Source organism: Pinus tabuliformis, chromosome X (assembly GCF_031772625.1).
Source record: "Pinus tabuliformis cultivar Carrire ecotype Pingquan chromosome X, CPIR1, whole genome shotgun sequence".
Lineage (NCBI taxonomy): Eukaryota > Viridiplantae > Streptophyta > Pinopsida > Pinales > Pinaceae > Pinus > Pinus tabuliformis.
Window position 1 is genome coordinate 712,799,472 of NC_142308.1, and position 5,562 is coordinate 712,805,033.

The following is a 5,562-nucleotide window of genomic DNA, read 5'->3' on the forward strand; positions in this document are numbered from 1 at the left end:
GAAGGAAGATCAAGTCATGTTGTAATATTAGCCATTCATTTGAGGCTTAATCTCGGTCGTTGAAGACTCAACGAGAAAAGTATAAAATGGAGGCTTGGGTTCATTTGGAAACACACAGAAAGAGATTGAGGAAATTGATTTTCTAGGGTGAGAAGTCCTGAGGAGGAAAATCGATTGGGGAGATCTTGCAACTGAAGGGCAGAGGGAAAATTGTCGGAACAACCGTAACTCTCGAGAACTTTCGGAATAGCCAAGAGAGCTGACGTTGAGGGAAGAGAAGGTGACGCAAGGTTGATGCAGAGCCATCATAGAAATAACCAGGGTTAGCCAGTCTTGTGCCAGATCAACTAGAATTCTGTCAAGCGAAGTGAGGTAATACTCACTCAGATTTTTTGCCAATATTTTCTCTGTAAAGGATTTCTAGATGAGCATCCTAGATTTGTATTCAAATATTTCTCCCACATAATAATAAACCCTCAGAGATGTTGCATCGGTTTTCCTGCATTGTGTTTTTCCGGGGACTATTGTGTCTAAAAATAAGTGTGTCCTATGTATCTTGTTCTTTGCTCTGTTTTATATTTCATGAGATCAAATATTTAATTAGTGTAGGCTGTAGAAGTAATTTGCTTCAGTATTTAGAACAACAACTTGATGAATGTAATTTAAAAATCAAGTAAGTGAAGTATATTCAAATTTGCTGCATTAGGGGTTCCTTCAGAGTCTAGGAATTTTCATAGTTACCTCTAGTTGAATGGTGGCATAACACTTCCTTCCATACTGTAGAAAAAATGACCCCATTTGTGGCACTTTTTGGATATCACCCACCATCCGTCACATGATATTTAAGAGAAAATTCTAAGGTTGAAGCAGTGGAATATCACATCGAGAATCAAAAATAAGTTCTCCAACTCTTAAAAGACAACCTCACTCTCGCACAAACTCGAATGAAACAACAAGAAGATCACCATCGCAGTGAAAGAAGTTTTGATCTAGGCGACTCGGTATTTTTACGACTACAACCATATAAACAAATGTCCCTTAAGCAAGCTAAGAAGGATAATAAATTATCACCCAAGTACTATGGTCCTTACAAGGTGTTGCAAAAGATTGGTACTGTGGCATACAAATTGGATTTGCCTGCATCTTCTCGAGTATGCCCAGTTTTCCATGTTTCATGCATAAAGAAGGTTATTGGTGACAAGATTCTAGTTCAAACAATATTGCCAAAATTTGGAAAAGAAGGAAAAATCATATTGGATCCTGAAGCGTTCACATAATGAATTGATCATTTTCAGAGTATCTCATTAAGTGGAAGAACTTACCCGCTAAAGATTCCACATGGGAGGATGAGAATTTTATATAGAAGCATCCATAACTACTCAAGTGTTGAGGACAACACTTTTTTTTTAAGGAGAGGGGCATGTTAGGTCCCTATAATAATAGTGTAGTCCCCTTATTGTTATTGTTAAATTAGCCCCCATATTATTATTGTTGTGCACCATAGAAGCCCACTGTTGTTATTATTGTTCCCTTACATTATTATTGTTATGTAGGATATGATATCTATAATGGGGACCCTTTGATTAAATGTTGGTCATATCACTTTCTTCAATTTCGATTTTGGTTTGCTTGAGTTTGATTTTTCAATTGTGTCCTATTTAATGCTTGTTCTACCTCATATGGATATATGGTTTGAAAATGGATCCTAGTTGAAGATCGAACATTTTTACTGCCTTGGTCTTACATAAGTTACAAAATGTACATTAATTTTATATTTTTAATTTGTAAATGTTAACCTATATTTACTTTTATTTTGTAAATATTAAATAATTAATAGCCCCGAGACCAAGCTTTTCATTAAGTGGCTTTGGATTTTATCAATTAAAAGCGGATGTAATACTTTTACAAGTGGTTGAATAGTGGTTGAAGCCTTTTATATTATAAAGTGGATTTTTACCTTTCAAGTGGCTATAAGTTAATATTTTAACTAAGTGGCTATTGGGACATCGGGCTAATCAAAGGTCCCAATCCCATTCAACAGTGGTCGTAATTTATTGTTATTGGAGGGAGGACCAACCTCCACGTGGGTCTCACCTCCCTCACATCCTCCCTCCTCAGCTCCCATGAATCCTATAACATTTTAAAATGATACTCCAATAGGCTCTTCTTTTCGATATTCCAATAACAAATACTCTCCGATCTCTAATATAACATATCCGCCCCACCTCTGATATAACACGTCACACGTTAATCTTTCATATCAGAACTTTTTTGTTTGATCTTTGATATCCGTTCACCTTCCGATATTTAGACCCGATACAGTTTTTAAAAAGGAATTAAATGGGATTTCAGGTCTGCTCCATATCAGAGCCTCCCAACCTCGTAATTTTTGTATTTCCACTTCTAAAAAAACTCCAATGTGCTAAACCTCTGATATCTTAGGGCGCTGCCACGTGTCACCTTTTCTATGGCCGCTGTTGCTAATTAAAATCCATTTGATTATTAATGTTTTGGGCATAAAATTTAGTTTTTTCCGCCATATTAATAAAAGGCACTATTATTACAACTATAATTCAAAATCCACCCATTCCAATGGTATACGGGCATAATGCATATTTTTGGGAATTCCATGGTTAAATCCACCATTTAAGCGAAAAGCCACTGAATTAAAATTAAAAGGTCTTGGGGCATAATTAAAAGTCATATGTGTATTGAGTTTTCCGTCATTTTAAATGGCTAATTCTGATTTCTCTGTTACAGGGAAACGCCTGGGTCGATTCAAAAAGATCATTCAATCAACAACCACTTAACCATGTGTCGATATCCAAACCAAAATAGACAGAGGATGTTAAAACATAAGCTTAAATGAGGACTAGTACTGTGAAGAGCATGATCCTGTCAGACAACCTGCTCAATGGTTATCAAAAAAAGAAAATTGAACTCAATAGCAAGCAAAACTGGGCACTTTATCAAACAGAGGCAATCTACATTTGGCCTGCGATTCAACATAAGCAAAAGCCACCCAATTTAATTTCTTTTATTAACTCGGTTGTTGAGAGATACATGAAGCTTTTGTTATTTTCACGATTTCACCTTAAGATCTGTATAAATACAATTTCCTCGAAAAAGACAAAGGGGAATTGCATGATAGGAATAATAGGCATCAATAGGCACAGTTAGAATATTCATATGAGGAAGTGCCTCTCTTCCACATCTTTGAATTCGTAATGCACTATTGTAATGGGGATTTAGATTTGTAGGGGTGAGGTGTCAATCTCATATATGGGGGATAATTTTGGGATTTTTCTTTTGCATTCTGGACTTTATTCGGGGAGTTGAATTTGCACTATTGCAACTCAATTTTTGCAGCTGAGTTCAGGCGTTGTAAAGGACTGTTAGAGATCAGAGCCAAAGAAATAGGTTAAATAAACGGTATTTAAAATACTTGTTTTTTTTAATATTGATTTCATATTGTAATGGCAAAAATGTTTCATTTTCATTCATATTTATGCACTATTGTTGATGTGAGTAATTTGCCTCAATAATCTGTTGTTATTTATCTGCTCTTGTGTGCTGACCTCTTATTTCTGAGTAACTATTTACTCATAAATCAACATTTTAATTTTGATTTAACAAACAATAATATTTTGTGAACTATTTCCTTATATCAGTTTTTAATCATTCGAGTTATTGATTTAATAATCATCATCATTTGGTGAACTACTTCCTAAATGATGTTGATTAATTATTCACCATTAATAAATCTCTAAACATGATATGTTTTGGTATTAATAATAACAATTAACTGAATTATTTCATTAGCTGGAAATTCACCTTAAACCATACATATTTAAAATCCCAATTACATATTTTGTCTTTCTCTTAGTTGTATGAGGGGCTAACCCTTCATTCAAACAAAATAGTTTTGCATAGTATATTAGCTCATATCTTAGGTTATATTAGAATATTTAAGCTTAGAGTTAATTTAATCATCCATTCATTTCCACTTTATACACTTTATGTGTGAAATGGAAACTAGTCCCATAATACCAGTCAGAACCACCATTTCAACGAATATAGTTCTATGTTATGGATCTTGATCGGGTGGTATCCTTGAATGTTAATTGGGGCTTTTTTCCCGATCAACATTTTGGGCACTAGGAGGGCCAACAACTTATTGGTTTCTTTAGAGATCTTGTGTTTTAATTTTTTTATTTGATTTCAATGGTTTCTCTTAAGAGACCACTTTGGAGTTGCTTTACTGGACTTCTACCTACTTCAACTCCAATTCAAGTAGCCAAATTCTTGTCAAAGAAGAAGTTTAACAGTGAGAACGATGCCTCTGCTTATGAACATGTTTGTCAATTTATTTTAAATTATAATCATTATGATCTTGATGAAGGTGTCATGTGCAGGTTGTTTACCCTTACTTTGGCAGGAATAACGAAAGACTGGTGCAAAGCCCTACCATTTTCTTCCATACGCACTTGGGACGCATTTGTAATACTTTTCTTACACACTTTTCAGGATTATGACTTTGAAAAGGTATGTGATCAATTGGAGAATCTTCGTCGTTTTGAAGGTGAATCATTAGATAAATTTCGTATTAGATTCAAATTAATTTGTTCTCAATTTCAACCTGATGATCTGCCTCCAAAATTTCAATTAACAGGATGGTTTGATAAACTACTTTCTTTCCTTGCATTCCTAACCCATATGAAACAATTCCAAGCTTTAGTGAATCGTCTTCAACTTCCATTAACATGACTGAAAAATATGATATGGAGGAACATGCTAATCACAATGAAGTTGTTGCAACCATATATGATAGATTTCTCCATTTAATTCATACTTCTTATAGTGTTAATGATAATTCATATTTGCTTTCACATGTTAATGAAACACAATCACCTAACTTGGAACAATTTGACAACTGATTGCAAGAAGAATCAACTATCTTGAAATAAAAAAGTCAATAGATAGATCAGCAAGCACAAATACCAATTGAAGAATCAGACAAAGCATACCTTTCTTTAGAAATTTCTGATTTTTGTCATGCTAATCAACTGCAAAATTCAAGGCAGCCCAACGATAATCTTCAGGAAAGCATGATCAAACAAACAAATAATAAATCTGAAATCTATAATAGAGGGAATGCAGAAGATTATGAAAATAAAAAAATATTCAGGTTTAATGTTTCTAGCTCTCATTTCTGTCTTTATCCTGAAATTTTTGTTGATATTAGTTCATTTCCTAATTATATTAGTAATATTTCAGAAATCAAAGAAGTTTTTTTTTTTGTAAGCTGGGGCGGGACTCTCTGATTTACATGTCCTTTATGTACCTCTCTACGGAGGAGGGGTAGCCCAAGATTTGAACCCAAGACTTCTGGTTCGGTGAGACTTCATTTCCACGGCCCTTGCCGCTTGAGCTACCCCATGTGGACAAAAATCAAAGAAGTTGATACAAATGAATTGCCATTCAATTTTCATCAGGATAAAGAAATATTCAATGATCATTCTTTCAATTTTGGAAAAAATGTGCCCAGTTCTTCTTCTTGTT